This window comes from Podarcis liolepis, assembly GCF_965112155.1.
Source record: "Podarcis liolepis genome assembly, chromosome: 6".
Taxonomy (NCBI): domain Eukaryota; kingdom Metazoa; phylum Chordata; class Lepidosauria; order Squamata; family Lacertidae; genus Podarcis; species Podarcis liolepis.
Genome location: NC_139559.1, coordinates 35,826,796 through 35,854,002, shown reverse-complemented (window position 1 = coordinate 35,854,002; position 27,207 = coordinate 35,826,796). Strand labels below are relative to the sequence as shown.

The following is a 27,207-nucleotide window of genomic DNA, read 5'->3' as shown; positions in this document are numbered from 1 at the left end:
TTAGTCATAAATATGTCAATGTTTCTGCCATACCTACATGTTGAGGATTTGTTTACTGTTCTTGTGAGCTGTTTTGAGCATAATTTGGGAAAGCATAGAAATAAATTCAGCGATGATGGCAGTTCTTGCAGGGAGATTTTAGAGCTAATCTTCAGCTCATGTACTCAATTCCCATGTGCAACACATGGGGACTGGTTGTTCCTGTGCTTGTGTGGGTCCTTATGCCTGTCCAGAAAACCTGTCTGCTGCTACCACCAAAAGGGATAAACAGTTTACACTGATCATAGACACAGATACAATTTGGATTTCAAATGGCATTCCGCAAAACATATTGGGGAACACATAGGAGCCTTAAACATGCGTCCATGTCCAATTGTGTCCTTAACCTTTGACAACTGGTTTGTTTGTGAACTTTCATATAAACGGGTTTCAAATTTATGGGAGACAATCATGAAATTGACTGGGGAGGAATAAGATTTTATTATTGGTTTATTTGCTTGTTTGTTTCAAAAATTGATATCCCGCTTTTAAGCTTTGAGTATCCAAAATGACATACAGTGGGGGGGTCAACAAAAATAAAGGCAGAATAGAGAATAAAACCAGATTTTAAAAGCAAACCACAAGTTCAAAGTAGCATTAGGCAGTAAAAACAGTAATAATAAATGACGTAAAAAGTGAAGGCAACAGCTGCTGAAACAACAATGGCCATGTCTTTGATGGAATTTAACTGCAGAGCAAGATCATTCCTCTTTCCCCAAGCATTTAGAAACTGTCTATATTATTTTCAGCCTCTGTCTCCCTTGGTGTATTTGTGTGGGTTATAATTATTTTAAAGTTGATGTTTTAATTATGCTTCATGATTTGTGGGGTTTTATTATTGATATGTGTAAACTACTTTGAAATCACTTGTGACAGTAGGCAGTATACAAAAGCTTTAAGCAAGTAAACAACAAATAAACAGTTAAGACACAAGTGAGCAACAGATAAAACAGCAGGGGAAAACCAGTCTAACAATGTGTGCCCCCTTTTTGGTAAAATCAGAGTCAATATTCATTAACAGCTTGGACAAATAAATAGGATTTAACCTGGTGCCTTATGCTTATAAAGGCACCAGGCAGAACTCTTTGGGGAAGGCATTTCATATGCAGAGGTGCCATCGCTGAAAAGGCCCACCTCAACTTTGATGGGGGGCAGGGGAGTCAGTTAGAGAAGTCCCTGGACAGATTGACATGTGAGTTGATAGCCCTTATAAACCTAACACTGTTGTTTACAGGGGTTTCCCATATGTCTTTTTATGTGCTTCTTGGTTTCTGGGGCTTTAAATCACTGTCAAAGCTCAACCATGGAAACTGATCTAGAGCATTGTTCTCCTCCTTGAAAACCAGAGAACTTCTGGACCCCAAGGGGCTTCATCAATTTTCTGCCTTCATCTATCAGTGCCCTTCTCATTCTGCTGGCAGACTTTGCCTGGGGGTATAGAACATTTGCTGTGTGTAGCTAAGACTCAATACCTCACTGCAACTCTGCTGTCCTCATCTCTGTTTCTTGATCCAGTAGCCTTGTTACCTAATCCTCTCTCTGCCATTGTGCTGTCTGCATTCCTCAAGGAGATGGTTGCTCTGCCTGATTTCCCCCTTTGGAAAAACCTAGCCATGCTGCTTGACCACCAAAAGCTCTGATGCTACTGGAAAGCACTGGGCCCTTACAAATGGCATGGGGCAGTATCTAACTAACTCATTCAATCAATCATTTCCCCTCCTCTCTTATCCTCACATGCCAACTTAATCTGTTCTGGGTTTTCCCTCTACTCTCTGGAGCAGATTTGAGGAGGGCACAAGGTGCACGTAGGAGAAATGGTTTCACTGAAGGAGCAAGTTAGTTGGATACCACTCATACACTGGGATGTACTTTCATGTTTTACCTTGTAATAAGTGCACTAGAGTGACATGGGTGGTGCTGTGGTCTAAACCACTGAGCCTAGGGCTTGCTGATCAGAAGGTCGGCTGTTCATCCCTGCAACAGGGTGAGCTCCCATTGCTCAGTCCCAGCTCCTGCCAACCTAGCAGTTCGAAAGCACATCAAAGTGCAAGTAGATAAATAGGCGGGAAGGTAAACGACGTTTCCATGTGCTGCTCTGGTTTCACCAGAAGCGGCTTAGACATGCTGACCACATGTCTGTAGACAAAAGTCGGCTCCCTCGGCCAGTAAAGTGAGATGAGCGCCGCAACCCCAGAGTCGTTCGCAACTGCACTTAACTGTCAGGGGCCCTTTATTTACCTTTAAGTGCACTAGAAATATGATGTTTTAATGACAGGTGGTTTTTAAAGAGTCCTCACAAATTGCCTTATGGGCTAGGTGTTGCACGTCTTCAGCATGGTTGCTCTGACCACTTCCAAGAGGAATGGTATTTATTTATATGGGAAAATGGAGTGTGAAAAGTTCACAGTATATAAGTGTATTTTATTCACTTTATTTTGGGACAGAAGAGAAGTCAAATAGCTGCATTTCACACTGTTTAATGTGTATTAGAGAGGGAGCATCGCTTGGGAACTGTAATCCTATTTGTAATTTGTGATTCTCTGGAGAGATGGTGTTTTCCTCCAATTGCTCTCTCTGCCATCCTATCATTTAGGCTAAAAGCTTAGAAACCAATTCAGGCTCAGTCTAGAAAAAGAAACATCTTTGGAATTTAATACAGTGGTATAGCTCTGCCATAAGTGGATAAGAGCCCTTGAGCATTCAGCGATTCAGATCAAAAGGACTGCACCAGGACTAATGCCATTTCAAGTGATCAGGAGAGAGAGCTGTTGTGCAGACCAGCCATGAGTAACTGTCCAAAGAGGGCCAGGGAGATGAGTATTTACCAGTTGATCTTCCTGCAGTATTTGAGCAGCCAAGTCATTTTAGAGATTTCAACAGCTAGTTCGAGACTTTTGGTATTCCATACTTGTAGTGGTTATCCGTAAAGAGCATTCAACAAGTTGAGACCAAGGGTCTCTGTTGGAGACACCTATCTCTAAACTGAGACATGTTATTCAGGCAGTGGAAACCATTTCTTCAAGGACCCCCTGCTCCTATACAGACCTACCCAAATTTTGGGAACTTATCTGGATCCCTGTATCTTTGGAGTTCAGCTGGATGGCTGCCAGAGGTGAAACCTTCTCTGCAGTAGCAGCCCGGTTATGAACACACACACACACACACACACACACACACAGAGAGAGAGAGAGAGAGAGAGAGAGAGAGAGAGAGAGATTGTGGGGCATGGAGAGAGGAAATTCTGTTCTGTAAGCAAAAGTCCTTGTGTGGACAGGACAACTTCATTGGATACATCCCAAGCTCCTTGGAATAAGATCGAGGGGCTCTTGGAGGAAAAAGGTTTTCTAGATCCATTTCAGTCTGGGGTTTGGCACAGAAACTATTTTAGTCACCCTGTTTGCAGTGGCCGAGCTTCATGCTCCACAACCCGGGGGGGCAGAGAGCAGGCGGGGGCAGGGCTGGAGCACATCCCGGGGGTGTGACGTGCCGTCCGCAGGGGCATGGTGCGCATCCTGGGGGTGTGACACACCGCCTGAGGGGGCGTGGTGCCCAGTGGGTGGGGCAGCCGCAATGGCACCCCACCAGGATCACGCTGCAGGGGGCGGTGCGCTCCCCCCACACTCCTCTTCCTCCACCAGTGCCTGTTTGGTGACCTTTGTTGGGAGAGAGACAGGGAAATGTGCCCTTGTTAATTCTCCTCAGCCTCTCAGCAGCTTTCAATATCATCAACCATAGTATCCTTCTGGACTGTCCAAGTTAGAAGTGGTGGTATCACTTTGTGGTGTTTCCAGTCCTACTTGGATGGTTGTTTCCAGAGGGTAATGCTTAGGGAGTGCTCTTCAGCCCCATGGATACTTCAGTGTGGATTTCCTCAGGGTTTGATTTTATCTCTCGTGATGTTTAACATCTACAGGAAACCATTATACTTGCGGCTGCCCCTGGATATAGTTTGGAAACTTCAACTGGTGCAGAATTCAGTGGCCAGGCTGCTCATCAGGGCAAGAAAGTTTGGACATATAACACCAATCCTGGCCTGAGTGCACTGATTGCCAATCAGTTTCTGAGCCCAATTCAAAGTGCTGGTTTTGACCTATAGAGCCTTAACTAGTTAAGGACCTCAAGGACCGCTTCTCCCCAGATGAACCTATCTGGACTCTGGGCTCATCATCTGAGGCCCCTCTACAAGAGGTCCAGAGTGTAGCAACAGGAGAGTGGGCCTTTTCTGCGGTGTCTCCCTACTTGTGGAATGCTCTGTGGTGTAGTGGTTAAGAGCAGTGGACTCGTAATCTGGTGAACCGGGTTCGATTCCCTGCTCCTCCACATGCAGCTGCTGGGTGACCATGGGCTAGTCACACTTCTCTGAAGTCTCTCAGCCTCACTCACCTCACAAGAGTGTTTTTTGTGGGGGAGGAAGCTGCTTTGAGACTCCTTAAGGGGAGTGAAAGGTGGGATATCAAGTCCAAACTCTTCTTCTACTTCTGCACAGGGAGGCTCACCTGGCACCTTTGACGCATATCTTTAGGAGCCAGGCAAAAACATTCCTCTTCTTCTGGGCCTTTGGCTAATTAAACAATCTGTGGCATTTTAAGCTGGGGTTTATGTGTTTTTTTTGTGTGTGTTTCTACATTGCAAACTGCTCTATGATCCTTGGATGTAGGGTGGTATATAAATTTAATAAATAAAATAAATAAAAATCAAACAGCTGCCTCCACAAATCAATTCTAACATCAGCTACAGTGAAATGCTACACTTTGGGTCTTGGAAACAAGCAACAACAACCCTTGTTACTTATAATTTGCAAAGAAAGAAAGAAACCAGAGTTGTTCACTAGAGAACAGACACAGTAAGACTAGAAAAATAAAACAAAGAAAGTCATCTCCTTTCTATACTACCACACAGCCAGATATATTGGTTCTGCCATAATATATGGTTTCAACATGTTATATGAGGATTGCAGTTGATAGCTGGCACAGCTGGGTGGATATTGATCCATTTGGCTTGCCCAGGATGGTGCTGCCAGTGCTGGGTTGCTTTATTAGCACAAGCTGCTCTTTGCCATGTATTATTTATTGTTGTTATGCTTTTCCACATAAATAAGCCTCAAACAGCTAGAAAAGTAGCAATGCATCAGTACAATATCAAAGCACTAGTACAACAAACCATCTTGGCCAAATTCATTTCAAAACATTTTAGCACTCCAAACAGTTCAAATGAATTTTAGAAACATTACAACATGTTGAATTTGTTGTGAAATACCCAGTATCAATCCAAACACAGCATCGGTTGATATGATTGATCGGGTTTTATCCAACAAAGATTTACTTAAAGTAGACCTGTAAAAATTGAGGAAGGTTGCTGTTAAATTCATTACAGCATGTCCCAGTGTGGGTTACCCTAATTTAAAATTCAGAATTAAAAACCATTCAAGCAAATTACAGTTTCAGGAATCGGGGAGGAGGTGGTCCTATTCCACTCACATGCATTCATTTCAGTGAGTCTATCTGGTGTATGAATAATGTTGGATACAAACCATCACTTCGTAAAAAGACATAAGCCAAAGCCAGATATGAACCACCTTTCCATGGCATACCAGATATCAATAAACAGTATAATGAGAGGTAGAGGGCCAAGATGCCAACTAGTCTAAAACCAAATGCTTTGACTTGTGTTGAGCTGTCAGAATGCTTTTACAACCAAGGCAATTCACATTTTTGAAATGCTGTAAAGTACAATAACATGCATAGTTTTCTAAATATCAGAAATGACAAAGTGCATAGTGATGAGCTATGATACAGTTTGCGTAGCTTCTGCAAGGACAAAAAACTAGCATTTTTTAGTAGGAAGGTAGAAAGCTGCTTTACTAATCTCATACTCAGTGCTTTTTTCTTAAAAAAAAAAAGTTTAGGCGTACTCTCATTTTGACTCAAGAAAATCACCATTTTATAGTTCAAATTGGGGGAAATAAATACAGTAAATGGACAAAAGTACAAAGATTCACAAAATGTTTAGGGGTATGCATACCCCTGCATCCCCCAAGAAAAAAAAAACCACTGCTCATACTATATTTAAGCTCACAAGAAGTATAGTTAAGGTGAAAAAGTCAGACAACCTTCATTCCTAATCATTACGGAGCCTGACCATTCTTGTGACACAATCAAAAAAGTTGGATGGACATTGGGGGTAAAGATGGTATCATGGGGGGACTTCCGGTCGGTGCCAGCGCTTAATGGCGGTCCTAGCCCCGAGCTCCGGGGAAGGACTGCTTCGCAAGTTCGGGTCTTACCTGCTACGGCAAGCGGGGGACCCCTAAAATCCCAGGCGCTGAAGCCTGAGAACAAGGAGACTCGGTGGGCACCTTTGCGCCCCCCCGGTACCGTGAAAGCGACACCGGGAGCGAGCGCGGTGCTGAGAGTCGCTACCCAGCCTGCGAAGTGAAGCCGCGTCGCCATTAGCGGAGAGCGCCGATTCCTTCCTGAAAAGAAAATTCGGACTGAATTCCCGTGAGTAAGACTTGAAAAACAACTGGGACCCTCTAAATTTTAAAATTTGAACTAAAAACGGGGGAGATCTAAACAAAGGAAGTCTGCCTCCCCCCGACTGCATGAAAGTGAAAGCAACGGAGCTCTAAACTTGCATCCGTTTAAACCAGCTCTTTAATCAGCTAAACCGGACATTTGGACCTTTGATCTCCCCTCTAGCTAGCAGGGCAGAGGGGAGGTGAATTGGACTAATAATTGCATGATCTATTGGAAGTTAAAAATCTCTGCCGTCTAACCCATCTGAAAGCATGAAACGGTCTGCCTTTTTTTTTTCTTAGCACACTGAACTGACTTTTCCCTGTAGAGTGATATCTTGATACAAAGTTCCCACAGTGTCTGGCTACTCTGCAGTATAAGAAGAAATAATACAAACTGGATAACTGTGGCAGCTTAAAGCTACAAGCTTTCTAGCAACATTGATTTGGACTGTGTTAAGCTCTTGTTTGGTATTCTGGACAATCTCCCCTGTTTTTTGTACTTGGAACATTGTTCTATGGCCATTTTGATTTGCTCCCTCTAGAGGATAAAGTAGAGTTTGCCACAGCTTGACAGTGGAACTTTCCAAGGGAGAAAATTCCCGTGGGAAGTGACCTTGACATGAGTGGCTCACAAGAAGAGATAGTCACAAGAGCTAAAACCAAGCACCATCAGCAACAACAACAGCTGCAGCAACAACAGGCAAAGAAAAGAGGATCAATTTCAGGCCCAACAACTGGAGCAGCAGGAACAACAGGACAAGATAAAGGGACAGCCGCCTCTATGGAAGCTGTGACAGATGCGCTGCTTAAGATCAACCAAACTTTGGAGTCTTTAACAAAACAGACCTCAGAGAACACACTAAAATTAGCAGAAATTTCAGTAAGATTAAACCAGAATACAGAATCTATAAATAAACTGGTGGAGGAAAATGCCACTACGCGTCAAATTGCGGAAGATGCCAAGGCTACGGCGGGAGAGACACAGGAGAAATTAGAGCCGATTGCCAAGAAGGTCTATGAGCATGACTCAACTTTGGCCTTGTGGGACTTACAGAGGAAAGAGAGAAACTTAAAATTAAGACTGATTCCGGAGAACGAAAGAGACAACCTTGTGGAATATCTGACACGGGAGTTTGTGGACTGCTGGGACCTTGAGGAAGACGAATTCAAAATTACGACTGCTTTTAGATTGGGAAAAAAGCAAGACAGAAAGACCCCGAGAGACTGTTTGATCACATTCAGATCCAAGGAGGAAAGAGACAAAATATTAAGACTACACTTTGAAAAGGCCTTGCAAGTTGGAAATTCAACTGCACAGTTCTTTAAAGACATCCCAAAACATATTTTGGATTTAAGAAACTTCTACAAGGACTTAGCTCTTCTGCTAAAGAAAAATTCTATCCGTTTCAGGTGGGAGTTCCCACAAGGACTGTCATTTGACTACAAGTTAAAGAAGGTAAAAATAAAGACAATTCAAGATAAAGAAAAATTTTTGGCAAGATATCAGGAGGAGCTACAGAAGGGGATTGTGGACGTACTTGGAGAACAGAGGAGAGCACTGGAGATCCTGAATCTCTCGACTGGACAAAAACCACCACCATCAGAAGAAGAGCAACAACTTGGAGCTGTTGGAGGAGCCTTAGAAAAATAACAAGATGGCTCTGCAATTCCTTAGTTGGAATTGTAATGGACTCAACGTCCCTTTGAGGAGAAGACAAGTATTTCACATACTGAATAGAGAACAATTGGACTTGATATGTCTACAAGAAACCCACATAACCAGAGCCCACAGGAGACTACTTATAAATAAAAGGCTAGGACAAGAATTTATCTCATCAGACAAAGTCAAGAAGAGAGGAGTTGTAATATATGTTAAGGAAAAATGGGCTCCAAAAATGATATTTAAGGATGAACAAGGGAGATATCTGGCAGTGGAAATACAAATTCAAGGAGAAAAATTTTTAGTGGTTGGAATTTATGCGCCAAATGAAGGCAAATCTGACTTCTTTAAGAGACTTCATGAAACTCTTTCTGACTATTTGGATTACAATATGATAATCATGGGAGACATGAATGGTGTGGTCTCCACCAATATGGACAAGGCACAAAGACTAACAGTCAGTAAAGAAGGGAGACTCCCTAAGACTTTTTTTGAAATGACAGAAAATATGGACTTGATAGACATATGGAGAACAAGGAACCCTCTGGAGAGAGAGGGAACCTTCTTCTCCCAAGCAATGACGACCTGGACCAGAATTGATCAAATTTGGGTTACTAGTGGAATGGCTCCAAAGATTAAGAAAGTGGAAATCTGCCCAAAAACTTGCTCCGACCATAACGCCGTGAAGATGGAGATGAAACTGACAACAACTGGTCAATTCAGATGGAGAATGAATGACACCCTCTTTCGGGACAAGGAGATTCTTATGAAGGCCCAAAAGACTTTAAAAGATTATTTCGAAATAAATATGAGGACCGACGTGGAGAAAAGAGTGATCTGGGATGCAAGTAAAGCGGTCATGAGAGGATTCTTGATTCAACAAAATTCAATAAAGAGGAAAAAACAAAACGAGAAAAAAGAGAAGCTATTGGAAATGATAAAGGAAGGAGAGAGAAAATTAAGAATAAAACCAAAATCTCAGGACATCTTAAGAGAGATCAAGTTATATCAAACACAATATATGGAATTGATGAACCAAGAGATTGAATGGAAGATAAAGCAAATGAAGCAAAAGACTTTTGAATCAGCAAATAAATGTGGCAAACTCTTGGCATGGCAATTGAAGAAAAGGCAGAAACTAAATACAGTTACAAGCCTGGAGGTGGATGGAAAGAATATATCTAAACCTAATGAAATTAGAAACTGCTTCGTAAGTTATTTCAAAAAGCTTTACACTCAAGGCCCTCAAAATGAAGAAGATATAGACAAATTCCTGGGAAAATATGGATTACAAAACATCTCTCATCAAAGTAAGATGGACTTGAACCAGAGAATCTCAGAACAAGAGATAGAGGCTGCTATTCAGAACATGCAATTGGGCAAATCTCCGGGACCAGATGGATTGACTTCCAGATACTACAAATCGTTGAAGGAATGGCTAACTCAACCACTAAGAGAAGTGTGCAATGAGATCCTTGAGGGAAAAAGGGCCCCTGAATCGTGGCAAGAGGCATATATTTCACTCATACCAAAGTCAGAGACTGAAAAGACCCAACTTAAGAACTACCGCCCAATATCACTTCTCAATGTGGATTACAAAATTTTTGCAGACATTTTGGCAAAAAGATTTAAAAGAGTATTGATGGAGAAGATTCATAAGGACCAAGCAGGTTTTCTCCCCAAAAGACACCTGGCAGACAATGTAAGGAATGTAATAGACATTCTGGAAAAGCTAGAGGTGAATATAAACACTAAAGCAGTACTGATTTTTGTGGATGCGGAGAAGGCCTTTGACAACATTTCTTGGAGTTTTATGAGAAAGAATCTTCATGGGATGGGGGTAGGCCAGGGTTTTGAGAATGGTATGGCTGCAATATATTCTGAACAAAAAGCTAAACTGATTGTAAATAATGTTATGACGGAGGAACTTAAGATAGAAAAAGGAACACGACAGGGGTGCCCGATTTCCCCATTACTTTTTATTTCAGTTCTGGAGGTGTTGCTGAACATGATAAGAAATGACCAGCAGGTTAAAGGTGTGCAGGTCGGAGCTAAACATTACAAGTTAAGAGCGTTCGCAGATGACCTGGTATTGACTTTGCAAGAGCCAAACACTAGTACAAAAAAGGTTTTAGAAATAATACAACAGTTTGGCCAGGTAGCTGGATTTAAGTTGAACAAGCAAAAAACTAAAGTTTTAGGGAAAAATTTAACAGATATGGAAAAGGAGAAATTTCAAGAGGAAACAGGTTTGACTGTGGTAAAGAAGGTGAAATACCTAGGGGTTTATTTAACACCTAAAAATCAGAATTTGTACAAGGACAATTATGAAAAATGTTGGTCAGAAATTAAAAAAGATCTAGAAATATGGTCAAATTTGAAACTGTCAATGCTAGGCCGAATCGCTGTGATTAAAATGAATGTATTGCCTAGAATGCTTTTTCTGTTTCAGACCTTGCAGATTCTCGACAAGATGGAATGTTTCAAGAGGTGGCAGAAAGATATTTCGAAATTTGTCTGGCAGGGCAAAAAGCCCAGAAATAAATTTAAAATACTAACAGATGCTAAAGAAAGAGGGGGTTTTGCCCTGCCGGACTTAAAATTGTATTACGAGGCAGCAGCTTTCTGCTGGCTGAAAGAATGGATGCTCCTCGAGAATACTGATATCTTGGATCTGGAAGGTTTTAACAATGCTTTTGGTTGGCATGCATATCTTTGGTATGATAAAGTAAACAGCGCTTTTAAAAATCACATTGTTAGGAAAGCATTGATTAATGTTTGGATAAGATACAAAGATCTATTGGAAAATAAAACCCCTAGATGGGTGTCGCCAGTGGAGGCCAAAGCAGTGAAGAGACTCAATACGGAGGCCGGATGGCCGAAGTATTGGGAAATCTTAGAACAGGATGGAGACAAGTTCAGACTACAAAGTCAGGAGAAATTGAAGTATAAAGTTGGAAACTGGTTTCAATATCGTCAAATAATGGAATTTTTTAAACAGGACAGGAAAATTGGTTTCCAGGTGGAAAAATCAAAATTAGAAACTGAACTGTTAGAACCCAATACTAAGATTTTATCTAGAATGTATAACTTGCTGTTGAAATGGAACACACAGGATGAAATAGTAAAATCTGCTATGATTAAGTGGGCTCAGGATGTTGGACATAACATCATGTCAGCTGACTGGGAATGGTTATGGAACACCGGTATCAAATTTACGGCATGTAACGCCTTAAAGGAAAACATTATGAAAATGGTATATAGGTGGTACATGACCCCAGTCAAGCTGGCAAAAATCTATCATTTGCCTGATAATAAATGTTGGAAGTGTAAAGAGACTGAAGGTACCTTTTATCACCTTTGGTGGACTTGCCCGAAGATTAAGGCCTTCTGGGAAATGATCTATAATGAAATGAAAAAGGTACTTAAATGTACCTTTCCCAAAAAGCCAGAGGCCTTTCTTTTGGGCATTGTCGGCCAATTGGTGACAAAGAAGGATAGAACTTTTTTTATGTATGCTACAACAGCGGCAAGAATACTCATCGCAAAGTATTGGAAGACACAAGATTTACCCACTCTGGAAGAATGGCAGATGAAAGTGATGGACTATATGACATTGGCCGAGATGACAGGCAGAATCCGTGACCAACGAAAAGAGACAGTGGAAGAAGACTGGAGAAAATTTAAAAGTTATCTGAAGGACTATTATAAACTTAATGAATGTTAAAAATGTCGTGGTTTTCAGAAACAAGGGGGTACAGGGATATATGGTTAGAAGATAGAAAAGAACTAAGTTGACAGAGACTTGAAAGCAATAATTGGGAGTTGCTAGTTGAAGTATGGACATTGGGATGCAGAGAGTGGGGGGTATGGGGAAGTCCAAGAAAAGAGGTTTATAAGAAAATATGTATGAAACTAAAGATGGTATCATGGGGTAAAGATGGGGTGACCAAAAAAAGGAGGCAAGTTTTGTGTCTAAATGTGCAAAGAATTGGCTTTTGCAAGAGGTTGACTCTTGAATGAATTGATTACACCTTTAGAATTTTCAAGCAGAGCGGGTTTAAACACCAGAAATTTGATGGTCTGATACTCTGGAATAGTTACGTACTTTGCTCTTCGTGTTTTTGGTTAAACATGTACAAGTTTGCAGCTGAAAACATAGAGAAGCTTCTGGCACAACAGTTGTCAGAATTAGATGGTTTAGAAATGTATAGCCACAGCAAACCAAGTTGTTAAACATCCATGGGGCTGTGATTTGAAGCTTAAGAAAAGCTGTGAAAAGTTGGTTATCAGATGTGGGCGTTGTGAATTTAAAAGCATATATCTTATTAAATGTTAATATAGCAGTGGCCCTGGCATGGGTGTTCCCTAATCTGTGGACAGGAGGGTTGGAATTGAAAGACCAAGAGAAAACAACAACAACAACAACAACAACAACAACAACAACAACAACAACAACAACAACAACAACAACAACTTATTATTTATACCCCACCCATCTGGCTGGGTTTCCGCTGCCACTCTGGGCAGCTTACAACATAATATTAAAATACAATAACCTATTAAACATTAAAAGCTTCACTAAACAGGGCTGCCTTCAGATGTCTTCTAAAAGCCTGGTAGTTGTTGTTCTCTTTGATATCTGGTGGGAGGGCGTTCCCCAGGGCGGGTGCCACTACCGAGAAGGCCCTCTGCCTGGTTCCCTGTAACTTGGCTTCTCGCAGTGAGGGAATCGCCAGAAGGCCCTCAGCACTGGACCTCAGTGTCCGGGCAGAACGATGGGGGTGGAGACGCTCCTTCAGGTATACTGGACCGAAGCCGTTTAGGGCTTTAAAGGTCAGCACCAACACTTTGAATTGTGCTCGGAAACGTACTGGAAGCCAGTGTAGGTCTTTCAAGACCAGTGTTATATGGTCTTGGTGGCTGCTCGGCAGCCGAGAAAATGTGGGTACGGTGAAACTAAATTGTAAGCAAGCACAATATATCTGTTGGTAGAACATACTTATTGCCTTCATGGCATGGGGATTAAGGGTGTTTCCACAATTGAAAATTTTGAAGCTTTTTGGTACTACATGAAGCAATTTGTTAATGCTTTAACTATTCTCTTTAATCAAATGAGTTTTGATACTAGAATTTTTCATTTATATGGATTCTAATTTCACTGATACCTCCCGTCCCTCCACTTGGCATTACTTCCAGAGCAACCCAGCAGGTTGTGTCAATAATCTCCTCTTCTCCTGCACAGCAAGGCTTGGCATTCCAATGGCACTCAGCTCTTCCCATTTCCCCTCAGACCAATTTAATGCGCTGTCAAGGGAATTGTGCTCTTTTGTGTTGATCAAGCACGGGAAGACAGTTATCTAATAAACAGTGCTTGATTAAAGCAAACACAAAAGGGCCTCTGAGGAAATGGTGCAGGTGTACACAAACAAAGTAAAATCCCTGTACAGTTCAGCTCAAAGAAATTAAGGGCAGGAAAAGCTAAAACGATTAGTTAGTATAAAATATAGTTACATGTTCCCCAAGGGCTGGCGTTGCAGGATTTTGTTTCCTTTGGATGCAGAGGGACACTGAAGTCTTAAGATGTGTTTGTAATGATTTTTTAAAAGAAATTACAGTTCTACAAATAGAGCACATTGGGATCACACTCCTGCGGCAGATAGCTTAACCACCAGTCATGCATCCGGTATTGAAATAAACCAAGTGTATTTAAAGGGTGGCTCGCTTTTAACAAATTCCAGCTAAAAAAACGACCAGTTCTATTTGAACCTTTGCACGCCCACACTTGCTGCAAACTGCTTTTCTGTCCCATCTACAGGAAGCTCCCCCCCCCCGCTGCCCCCAAAGGCCAAAAGAGCGAGCGCTTTATAAGGAAGAGATTTTCAACCAGCAAGGTATGCCAATATTCTTTTGTTAAGCCCCCATTCAGCCATTAGTTTCCCGCCGCTTAGTTACCCAGTCACAGTAACCAAGACAAATTCAGAATCATATGTAGGTACTTTTGCTTCTCACAGAAATGATTTTTAAAAATCTGTATAACCCACATGACAGAGGCAGAGATTCACCCCCCAAAATACCTTGCAGATATCAGTTTTGCAGTACAAATCTTTCTCTAATGTTACTCATACCTTGATTCAGCCATCTCCATCTCCAGCCTGCAGGAGGGGGAATCCCAATATCCAGCGTCTAGGTGCACATGCAGTAAATACTCACTTTTTCTGAATGTAATGCCAGACTTTTGGCTGAATCAAGTCTAATAGTACCAGCCGCTTGTTAAGTGGGGTGACAGAAGATTGAGTACTGAATTCAGTCCAAGACAGTTCCTGCTCCTCTAATAAACACTGGTGTCAGTAGTGAGAATAGTGACCAATTTGTTAGCAGTAGGGGCAGAGGAAGATCTCTGACTGCAAAAGTGGCCATGCAACCCCTTGATGTATTCCCAAGTATCAATTTTAAACAGTTGCTAATTTAGTTATTTATTTATTTATTAAGCTGGAAGTAATAATGAATACCAAGTGCATTACAATATCCAGTGCATCACAATATCCAGCTAGTCTTCTAAAGGAAAATTCCTTGCTCTTTTGTACAGATCCATAAAACCTAAAAGAAAGACTGGGCAGCATACTCATCAAACGTAGAAACATACCCAAGGCTCATCTAGTCCAAGCCCCTGCAATGCAGGAATCTCAGCTAAAGCATCCATGACAGATGGCCATCCAATCTTTGCTTGAAAACCTCCGATGAAGGAGAATCCATAACCTCCCAAGGGAGACTGTTCCACTATCGAACAGCTCTTACTGTCAGTTTTCCCAAATGCTTAGTTAGAATCTCCTTTCCTGCAACTTGAAGCCATTGGTTCAAGTTCTACCATCCAGAGCAGGAGAAAACAAGCTTGCTCCATCCTCCATGTGACAGCCCTTCAGATATTTGAATATGGCTATCATATCTCCTCTTTTTCAGGCTAAATCTCCTTCAACCGTTCCTCATAAGACTTGGCTTCTATATCTTTGATTATCCTAGTTGCCCTCCTCTGCACACGTTCCAGCTTGTCAATATCCTTCTTAAATTGTGGTGCCCAGAACTGGACACAATATTCCAGGTGTGGTCTGCCCAAGACAGAATAGAGTGGTACTATTACTTCACTTGATCTGGACACTAGACATCTAGTGATGCTCTCCATATCTGTTGATGGCATCCCATGCACCCTAAAAGTTGACTTAGAAGCAAATACATTGTAAATCAAGACTATCAATTAATTTAGCCAGACAAAGTTAATTTCAAATCATGGTGTTGAACTTCAATACCAAAATCTGAATGATGGCTTTTTGAGGATAATCATCATTAGCTACAGGTCCTTTGATAGAAAAAGATGGTTTCTTACACCATTGTAAAACATGAATGTTCTGATAATTTGTTCCAAGTGTTTGAAATTTGGCACAGTGAATCTATGTGGTGCTTGACCTGGTTGGATGGAATATTCCTTATCTGTGGTAGCTGCACATGCATTATAAAGAATGATGCTATAATTGTTTCAGAAAGAGGTTTGGTGTACTCATAATTGATGGAAGTGTGCAAACATGATGCTCCAAATCTCCTACAGTCAAACCTTTGGGGCAGTTATTATTTGGGAGTAAAGGATACAGTTTGAATGAAGCATCCATAATTGCTTTGTGACTTCTCGTACATTTTCCCTAAAGCATTTAATTCTACACAGAGGTCATATGACTGGAGGCTATATGACACAGCCTTCTTGTTTTCATGCTATTCTAGTATTGTGTACATCAACAGGACTTTTGTCCTGCTTGCAGCAGAGCCAACTATTGAACTTCTGAAATCTGTGCAGGTTTGTCAATTATGTTTAATAAGCTAAGGCTTTTCATTTGATTTTTCATGGCACATTAATACCGTGTTACAGGCAACTTCCCCTGGATTTGTATTAATGTCAATGAAATGTATTGTGAATTGAAAGTCTCTCAGTGTGTGCCCATTAAAGAAATAATGACTAGGCATAGGTAAAACAGGCAGACAGGCATTGAGTTATGCACTGCTTAATAAAGTCACCTGAAGCAGAAACATTTAACCAATGTCATGACCCAAGAAAATCCAGCTCTGAGAGTTTGTGAGCATTAGTGGGGAAATGTGCAAAAGTGAGCAAAAATAGAGAAAACTCAACTGATCAGCAAATGTCAGTTAAAGCTCTTGTATCTGGTTGTTTCTGAATCCATTCCTTGGCTTTTTTTAATGGCAAAGTATCCCTTGTTCCATAGAGATGGGAATGAATAGCAGGGCTGAAGTTTCACTTTGGGGTGACATTGTAAACATATCTGTTGGATGTCGGTATCAACAAGGAAAGGATGAACAGCTTTTATTTGGGCTGGCATTATTTTGGTATTCATCTAAAGTTTACACATGTTGAAAAGAGCCTCACAATGCCCCCCTTTTGCTGTATTTAAAATATGGTTTTTATTTGTATAGTCATACATTACCATTATGCTCCACTCTTTCTCCAAAGAGCTCACCATGTCTTATCCATGTATCCAATCCATGCAGTATATAGGAGCAATCATGCTTACCATCAGACATAGAAAGAAACGTCACATGTGCCTTCAGACCATTATCAAGATGACTTGCAGCAGAATCCTATCCATACCTACCCAGAATTAAGTCATTCTGAATTCAATGTGTCTTACTTTCAGGTAAGGTTAGAACTGACTACAGCCTTAATGTTCATTTGACTAGGGGATTTAAATAGTGTCTATCAAAAAGAAAGTTAATCCCCATATTATGTAAATATCGTCGACTATTGTCTGTTTGTAGGTTTATAATGTTACATTTTAAAATCTCTTTTCCCACCTGAAATTGACAGAGACAACTTAGATAATTGGGAAACTGGGGAGTATGATACCCATTGTATTGCCATGCTATGGAGGGTGGGCACTTCAACCAGACTAAGTTTCTGTTGGGATACACCAAACAGCTAGCTAGGAGGTGAAAGGGTATGAAATAGAAATCATACTATGAGGAGGGGGGAGGCAGCTGAAAGAACTGAAAGAGGATGGGGGGGATAAATCAAAGTTGCAAGTGTTGTGATCGCTCTCCTTGGTGATCCCAGGAAGGATACCTGAGTTAAGATGGTGCTAGAAGATCAGTGAACCTATTGAAGAGATATCAAAAAAAAATAAAAAAATACAAAGGGTGAGTTAATAAATAGACTGTCTTTAAATGCATCCTAATTGGATATTTCCCTTGTGTTCACAAAGATATTGGATGGAAGTGCATTTTGGATCTCTGATTCGTGAATCAAAGCTACATTCCTTATTGGAGCAGTGAAACATCCATTTGCTTTCTCAGTGCAATATAATGGGCACACTGGATGCAAAACAGAGTGTGTGATTTCTCCATGTTTTGGTGGATAGTTAGGATGCCTTCAGATGTGGGGATTATTGTGTTAAGGTTATCTTATTTTAATGCTGGGACGCGGGTGGCGCTGTGGGTAAAACCTCAGCGACTAGGACTTGCCGATCGCATGGTCAGTGGTTCGAATCCCCGTGGCGGGGTGAGCTCCTGTCTTCAGTCCCAGCGCCTGCCAACCTAGCAGTTCGAAAGCACCCCCGGGTGCAAGTAGATAAATAGGGACCGCTTACTAGCGGGAAGGTAAATGGCGTTTCCGTGTGCGGCTCTGGCTCGCCAGAGCAGCTTCGTCACGCTGGCCATGTGACCCGGAAGTGTCTTCGGATAGGGCTGGCTCCCGGCCTCTAGAGTGAGATGAGCACACAACCCTAGAGTCTGTCAAGACTGGCCCGTACCGGCAGGGGTACCTTTACCTTTTTATTTTAATGCTAGCACTTCTATCCCAGATTCTAAAGTTCTTTTCACACTGCATTACCTGCTCCATTACAGACCTGTGGCTTTTTGACCAATATACCACCTTGCCATGCTAAATTTTAAATGGCAGGAAGTAACTGTATCCCTGACTACAGCCCCCAATCTTATCACATGAGGTCACAAGGCAGAACACAGTCTACTTTCTGGGTTAACGGGGTTGCAAAAAGATTTTTTATATATATTTTGGGGTGAAGAAAATAACATGGAAATGATTGCTAAACTTTTGCTACTTTCTGTTAGCTTTCCAGAAGTGGCTTTTACATGATGTGAGAGATCACATAAAACATGGAAATGGTTAGATAATGAAACATGGGGGAAATGAAATAAAGTGACCTCTGAATGCAGCCTAGTGGTACTGAGTCCAGAATTCTAGAGTAATATGTCTAACCGGTATGTAATGGACAGCACCTAGATCACTGCTTTTGCACTTGTTGGCATCTGTATGTCTCGAGAGGCAATGGAGTGCACCTCTGGGGGTGAAGTGAAACCACTGGAGCATCTCAGCTCCTACTGTGGCTGCAGAGACCAGTAATTTGTACCTGCTGCCTCCCATGTTGTTTTTTGTTGCGTTGGCAGAAGTGACCTCTTCAGGTACAATCCTGGGCAGTTTGTATGGAGGTCCTGGGCTGCCCAGACCACAAGACACACACACACACACACACAGCCTTGCTGCTGTGGTCCAAAGCAAAGCAGAGCCACACACTTAGCAGCAGCTTGGCTGCAGGAGTTGCCAAAGGAAGCGTACAAGATGCCATCCAACCATCTTAGGAACTCCACTCCGGATCTGTGTGGGGTTAACTCCTTACCGTTTCTTCTCTCAGAGATGTCCCACAAGGCAGCGGGTAATGCTTTTGCACTAAATAAATATTAACTGGTAGTGGCAGTAATAGACTTCTGACACATCTTTCATTCCAGCCTCCTTTCTTCCAATACTGAAATAGCATGGAGCCCAAGCTGGCATGAATCATATTTTGTGCAAGCAAATGTTTGCAGAGAAACAACAGATAGGAAGCTATCAACTTCCTGTCAAGTCCCTTATGTTCTGCTATCTGTGCTCCTAGATAGTGGCAGAGATAGGGATGGAATAAAGAAGACACAGAGCTACACATAACGATTTCTTTAAAAGGGTATAATTTGGAAAAGCTTTCCTATTTTCACTTTATTGGTTATTTTTAGTTGAACAGCTGTTCATTCTCTGTGCTGATATAAAATTTGTCCTCATCATTTCTGAAAGGGGGAGGGTGAAAAAATATTTCTCTATTCCTGTAGCTGTAGAATTCAACTTTAGAGGTCACTTATTGTTTCCAAGTTCAATGTACTCAGGAAGGAATCTATATTCTTCTCATATGGTTGCTGGGCATGAAAGCAATCTCTAAATACTCAGAGGATAAAATGAGGTCAAACCTGCAATTCCGCCAGGCTGTCGTCTGTTGAAACCAACCCTCAGACCCTTTGCTTTGTTTCTCTCAATGCAGTTTAGAAAACATAGCACTGGGAAATTATTTCATGATAAACAGAAACTGAAAAGCACTCAGGAATCGGCAGCCTTGAGCTATTCCCTGAAGAAGAGTTGGGGGAATTTCAATTGGTCTGGTAATATTTTTTTTGCTGTTGAATGAAAAGCTATTCCAAAACAAAACAAGAAATAACAATATTTTAGTGGCACCATTCGTAACATCTCATAACAGCATTTTCTTTTTTTAAAAAAAATATATATTTTAAAAATCCAAATAGAGATGCTTGATGAATTTGATTCATGGATTTTTGCACTTTTCCTACAATACAGTGCTTCGTTCCCAAAAAAGGGATGGGCACCCAAATGTGTTAAATATGTATATTTTGGGATAAAATACATTTATAACTGCATACATTAAAATAGTTTTTTTAATGCAATTTAGGGGATAAAATAGTGTACAAATTTTGTGCAGGCTGTTCTTTTTTTAAAAAAATGCAGATTAATGTGAAATGAGACAGAATGGGGATTATGAATTAACAGAACACATGCAAAACCAGCACAGAAGGATCCACCACCTACCCCTAATTGCAAACTCCCATCAACACAATGCCCACACGCCCAAATGTAACCTTTGTATGATTCTTGTTCCTGTGATGACACTTTTCTTTCTCAAGGTGGAAGTTGCTTAGTATATAATGGACTTGCAGCTATCCATTCTATGGAGTATTCTCACATGCCAAAACACCTATTATCGGCTGACCAAGCACATAGGTTATTGAGACAAATCCACAGAATAACACAATTACAGGGTTATTGAAGGAAGCGTGGAGGTCAGATTCTAATTCCTGTTCCAAATAGAAATTCTCTTGTTTATTAAGCCATCAAGAAATGAATTCAAGCCATTCTGCTTTTGGGATTTCTCAGGGAGAAGAGCCAGCCGTGGGCCACAGTAGAAGTTGTGATAGGCAAAAATTGAGCAGTATGGCAAATGGCTCAAGCAATAACTACTGCATTGGTAAAATAAGTTAATAAATACTGACCATGAGATGAGTGAGACTTGTGTACATTTTGTCATGAATGTTGGGCAGATCCACACCATGATTTTAAAGTACATTCAATGCACAGTGTGTCCCTAGAAGAATCCTGGAACTGTAGATTTTAGAGTGCTGGGAACTGTAGCTCTGTGAGGGAGAAACTGCACCCCCTAAGCCAGGGGTCTGCAACCCGTGGCTCCGGAGCCGCATGTGGCTCTTTGCCGTGGCTCTGGGGCGGATACTAGCGAGGGGAGCATTGTGCGCCCCGACACTCCCCACTGTGGCGGGCGCTGTACTGACTGTGACATCGCATGGGGGCGGTGCATGCGTTAGTCACGCATGGTCCCAACGTCACCTTCCCGCCCGCCCGCTACATTGTAAGGGGCATGTACGCTGGTCACTGCATTGAAAGGGGGCATGTATGCTGGTCACTGTTTTGAAGGGGAGTGAAGAACACACACACAAAAAAAGGTAACTTGTTAATTTAACGTTCATTTCTATGAGGAGGAGCAATTCTGAGGGGTCAAACAAAGAAATAATTTTTAAAAAGTGACAAAAAAGTTATGTTTATAATGACGAGTTTTGCGGCTCCTAGGTTTTTTTTCCTTCGGAAATGGGTCCAAGTGGCTCTTTTTGTCTTAAAGGTTGCAGACCCCTGCCCTAAGCAGAAGAAGCCCTCTCCTACTGCCATTGACTCCTTCCCTCCTGTTTCAATTTGTGCTTAACCCTTTGTGCTTAACCTTGGGGGAGATTATAAAGTGCACTGGAAAGTCTGTGCATCATTTCTGGTGACATCACACTGTTTCCACTGTCATCATATTTAGTTCTGGCAGGATCAACTGCAAAACCACTGAAGTGCCTCAAGCAATGTGGCACACAGTGACACTTTAAAACCTATGAGTATTTCTGGCCAGAAAAACGGGAAAATATAAAACTGAATATTTAAGACTTATGCTATCTGTTCAGATCACAAATGCACTATTTTTTTGTGCCATACTGCACTCAGAAATAACTGACACAGATGGAATACTGTATAAAAATATTTGCAACACTCTCTTTATAAGTGTGAACAAGGATATATACAGCCAAGCAGTGAAAATTATGAGCATAATCTAAGAAAACTGTTTGCAGGCTGGGGGGAATTTGCGAAGGAGAAAAGGTAGCTGAGCATCTCAAATAGATGATTTTGTTCCCTGGGACAAAATGATAAAACACAATTGGATGACCTCAATTCCACTGATGATATTGCCCTGCTTAGTTTAACACATTGCTCATTGGAAGAAAGGATCCTGCAGACACAGCAAGGCAAAGGATTTATTCATCAATAAGGCAAAGACAAACTGTACGGCTATCAGCACTACCAAAGAAACATGGGGTAGAACAAAGAGATTCTACGGAAAGTCACATTAGAGGAATGGTGATAGTGCTAGTAGTGACCCCATACAAGACGTACACCAAAGACAACAAACAATTTTCTTTGACTTGAAAAGGCTTGATAGAGTGGAATGAGCAGATAAAACATCATCCTCAGTGGTAATATCTTGCCTAGTCTGTACAACAATAGCTGTCTTCAGATAGCTTTTGCAAGCAGATTTTGGCATTTGTTACAAATTTGCTTACCTGGTCCAGAGAGGGACCACTCCCTCCATCCCCGTCCCACAACTGGGGTGATTTATATACGGTTCTGTGCCAATTATGTTTTTAGATTGCAATGTGCAGATGAATAAAACTTGTGCATTTTGCTTTGCTCAAGTTTCATGTTTAAATCTGAATTCAGTATGGAAATATAGGATAGGGAGAATTGGATGGCAGGAAGATAGATATTAAATAAAGAGCAGTATGACCTGAGAAGAGCTTCAACCAAACATCAGTATCTATGCAGATGCTACTTTAGGCAAAAAGTAGCAGGGGAACATTATACCAGGAGAAAGCTTTTCACTTTCACTTTCTTATTTTTCTAAACTTAAATTCACTGCATATCTCAACAGCATGCAATTATTATTATTATTATTATTATTATTATTATTATTATTATTATTATTATTATTATGCCTCATGAAAATTCTTCAACATTTTAATGCCTATTTCTCCACATATCACATCCATGTATCGGTGATTTTGCCAAATGCACATGTTTTTGCATGCAAATTCCCCTAATATAAAGCATTTTCATGATATTTTCATGTTTTGTACAGATGATGAACATGTTATTGTGAAAAAGTATAAACTGTTGAAAAGTCAAATGCAAGACCCCAAGACCCCCTATATTATGAGGCCCTGGCACTGAACATTACAAAACAAGACTTAGCCCCCTATTTTGGGGGGACTCAAATTTCAGAAAATGGAGGGAAGATGGCACAGAGTTGCTAAGCTTTTTTAGGGAAGAGTTGTTGAGCTTTATTGGGGGGGGGGACTGCGCAGGGTTGTTGAGCTTTCTTTCAGGAAATTTGCTGAAAATCACTCACCCGCACGCATCAAAAAATACACCTCTTGTCTGTCCCCTTGCTGGCAGAGGCTGCCAATCACCCGCCCAATTGCCACAGCGTCAACCAAACAACAACAGCCATTGACGCAGCAACCAATAACACACCCATTGACAGCCATGGCAGCAACCAATCTAACATCCACCCATGTATAAGATGACCCCCACTTTTTAGCTTTTTAAAACAAACAAACAACAACCTAGTCTTATACACGGGAAAGAATGGTATGTTCAGGCATGCCGGGTTCCGCCCAACATTGTGGGAGCCCATCACACGCCTGGCCTGTGATGTCACAAAGTGGGAGGAGGCCTTAGTCGCAGCCATGGGAGAGCCCAACAGAGCACACCACAGCCAAAAGGGCCTGCCCAGCTGTGGAATATGGAGGGCGGCCTGCCCCCTCAGTGAAAATGGGGCAGGGGCTCGGGCCCCATGGTCCCGCATAGATGGTGTGCCTGGATACATTTAAGATGAAATGGTTTAACTTTATTGATTTCACTACCAAAAGAGAACACAGTCATTTCCCACGCCAAGCCTTTGTGCATCTCTAGATGTAGTAATGTTGCTTCCTGAGTAAACAGTTATTGGATTAAGCCACACACACACACCTGGAAAAACAAAAAAAAGAGAGGATTATGTTATTTTTAGTATTTGAGTCATAGTAATGTATTTACCTTGTCCACAATGTCGTCTACTGTAATGTATCACACAAAGCTTTTGCTCTGTTATGCAGTCTGTAATTTTATTTTATTCTAATCCCCTTTTTCTGGTTGTGTTGTAAAAAAAAAAAAAGATTGTGAGGATGCAATTAGTTTTAAAATAAATAAGAATTATTATTTTTTTAAAGCCTTAAATGAAACACACACATTTTTGAACAATATAAGGAGCTGTTTATAACAGTGCCCTTGGCATCCAGGAGCATAGGAGGATATAGCCTACCCAATATGGTCTGCAAAAGGAATTCTGCAGACCCTGCTTAGTCTACACACACATGAAGTCTGTTAGCTGTCAAACATTGTTCGCCTTCAGCAGGCTGTGAGCATGTGCTTTTTTTCTTGTGGGTATGAAAGGCATCATTCTGACATGACCTTATTTTAACATTGCTTACAAGGCAGTAAAAATGAGCTGGATCTCTTTCTCTTGGTCAGCAGTATGTTTGATCACCTATCATTCTTCAGTGCATTCTGATGCCCAGTAACTCAGCCACTTCTGGGAATTTAAACTCTGGAGACATTTAGGATAAAAGCACCAGACACTCTCAAGCTTCAACAAAAGAGGCAGGTTCTGTTGTTATCTGCCAAGCATGGCCCTGTAAATTTCGCACAGAGAGAGAGAGAGAGAGAGAGAGAGAGAGAGAGGTGCAGTGTGTGCTCAAGTACAGAGCTGCAGCATTTTGTTTGCAAAAAGATCAGAAGCTAAATATCTGGGATATATTATCACACTCACATCAAACTCTTTAAAGTACCCCAGTGCTTATTGTGCCCTAGAAGATGAGAAAGTGTGTGGACTACGAATGGGTGGATATTTGCAAAATGTTGCCAACCCAAGTGTTTTTAGATTGGTTTTATATGCAGCACCTGTGTTTGTTTTAGCATCCCATTAAGGCTTGATTGTTTTATTATTTTTGGTTGGAATTTGCTTATTTTTAAACAGATGTAGCTGCCCTAAGTGTGATACAGTTGAAGGATGGAATAATCTATCTATCTATCTATCTATCTATCTATCTATCTATCTATCTATCTATCATTTATCTTCAGATCTGAGTAATCATTGTTATTAGAAAGATCAGAAGAGACAACACACAAGAAAGTGTCAGTGTACACTGCTGCCATGCCCCTCACCTCATCTGCATTTGCTGAGTTTGTGAAGAAACTTTACACATGCGTTGATGAATGTGCATAGGGCTCTCCTAGACAATAAGCCGACCCAATGTGAGTCCCTTTCACACATAGGCTGTTTGCACACTATACCTTTAGAGCACATTTGAAGCACATTCCTTCGCTCAAAAAGGTCTGGGCACTGTAGTTTGTTAAGGGTTACTTGGATTTTTAACTGTTTGACGGGTAAACTACGGTGCCCACAATTATTTGAGGAAAACTCTGAATGTGCTTTCCTGTGACCTGTCATGGATTTCCCTGCCACCTCTCCACCAACTAATTCAACCTTGCTTGGGAGACAGAACTCTGTGCACTTGCCCCAGCTGTCGTAGACTGACTGGATGAAGAGGAGTGGTGGGAGGCATCAGCTGGGGAACCCCTACGAGAACCCCCTGGGGAAGAAGGCTCAGAGCCAGGGGATTGGTGGTGGGATGACTATGTGTGGTCAGAGGGAGAAGAGGGAGCAGACGGGGGGGAGGTGTCAGAAGCTGAAGAGTCAACAGGGTTTAGTGAGCAGGAAGAGGCTGTGGCAGAGAGCAGTCCAAACTCAGAGGCAGGAGAGAGGGGGGACCAGGAGATAGAGATGTGGCAGGCTGCCGAAGAATCCAGGGAGTCTGCACCTCCTGCTGCAACCATCTCCCCTCCTACCTTGTCTGCCAGAACACTCAGAGAAATGAAGAGAGTGGAGCAACAGGAGACAAGGTGATGGACTCTTAGGCTGCTGCGGAAGGAACCTGGGAGGGTTCTTAGAGAAGGGAAGGCAGAGACCTTCATTCCTCGCAACTGCCTCGTTGAGGCAAGAGCTACTGGGAAGAGCTGCTGTGATCACTAGGTAGGCCTGCACTGCTTTGGTGTGATGGCCTGGGATTCCGAGTCTGAGAGTGAACCGGAGGAATCCCAGCCGGCACAGGAGTCCCCGCCTCCAGGGCCGGCTGAACTGGGGCAAGGCCTAGATGCTGAGGAGCCTGCACCTGTGCCAGATCCTCAGGGGCAGGCACCAGGTGAGACCATTCTGGCCCCAGAGCTGCTGGAGGACTCAGTGGCTACAGGTGAGCCTCCCCCGGGGCCCAGTAACCCTTCGGCCTCTCCTGAACTGCAGAGGCTTAGGGCAGAGAGGCGAAGGGAACTGGTCTCTCCCAGGAGGAGTGCTCGCCTTAAGGCCAGGAGAGGCGGGGCTCCTGGGGGCCGGGACCGCCCCCGGCCTTAGAAGAAGATAAAGGTCAGGCAGCCCGGTCCCAGGTTGCGGGAGCAACGTCGTTGTGGAGTACCTGCTTTTACCCAGACCTAGATCTGCACTCCCGGTGTGCCTGTTCCACGCCCGGCTTCCTGCTTCTACTCTCCGGTGTTCCTGCTCCTTGCCCGGCTGCCCGCTGCTGACCTACTCGTGTTCCTGTTCCCCGCCTGGCTTCCTGCTGCTGCCCTACCAGCGTTCCTGTTCCCCTGCCTGGCTCCCTGTTTCGGACCTCGCGTCTCATCTAGTGATCGTCTACCCTGCTAGTGACTCTGGACTGAACTTCGGCTACGGTATCAGTACCTTCCCCCCTCCCCGGGACCAGCACATTTGGTTTCTTTGCATAAAGTGTTAACTTCGCTGATACCAGTGTCTTTGTTTTTTACTGCTGACCTACTCCTGACAGCAAGCTGTGCAACCACTGGAGAAAGTGTGACTGCAAGGGTGGGGAAGGTCCATGGGGACAGTCATCCTCATGCACCTTCAATCCCTGCAGCCTGCCAAACAGCTGAGGGAACACAGTTGCTAGCACCAATCAGCTACGGAGCAGATGGAGGCAGAGCACTTGAGATCCCATTTGCTTCCCCCTTCTATGCTGTCCAGCTGATTGGCAGTGGGAATAGCTGAGGAAAGTAATATGTGAAAGCAATACACCTGACTGGGTCTCAGGCATTCATCCGTCCCTTCCCATCGCTCCATCGCTCACACGTGAATGTGTGAGTTGTTTCCATTGAGAGTACTGAGATTCAGGCATCTGGCGATATGATCCGTACTGGCTATTGGAACACACACAAACACAGAAGTCATCACTGCACCCCAGACTGGGAGAAATAATCCATTCACTATTCTTTAACAATTCAGATTTGAGTGCCTAAAAGCTGTTGGAGTGTTTTAACAAGTCGTATTTAAGCAATCTTCGCTATGCATGGGGAGTGAAGTGCCTGGATTCACATGGGGTTTATCAGCAAGCCCTAATCAAGCACTTTATTCACAAACCCACACATCCTTCTCCAGCAGTTCTCATCTGA

The 27,207-nt window shown here is 42.3% G+C and overlaps 1 long non-coding RNA gene across 1 annotated transcript; it reads right to left on the bottom strand.

The window, feature by feature from the left end:
* Positions 1 to 23,535: 23,535 nt before the first annotated feature.
* Positions 23,536 to 26,965, bottom strand: LOC310709275. The gene is made up of 2 exons (XR_014527441.1): positions 26,888 to 26,965; positions 23,536 to 23,679 (listed from the first exon to the last, which is right to left on the bottom strand). It is a non-coding gene; the product is annotated as an uncharacterized lncRNA (long non-coding RNA).
* Between the last annotated feature and the right edge of the window lie 242 nt (positions 26,966 to 27,207).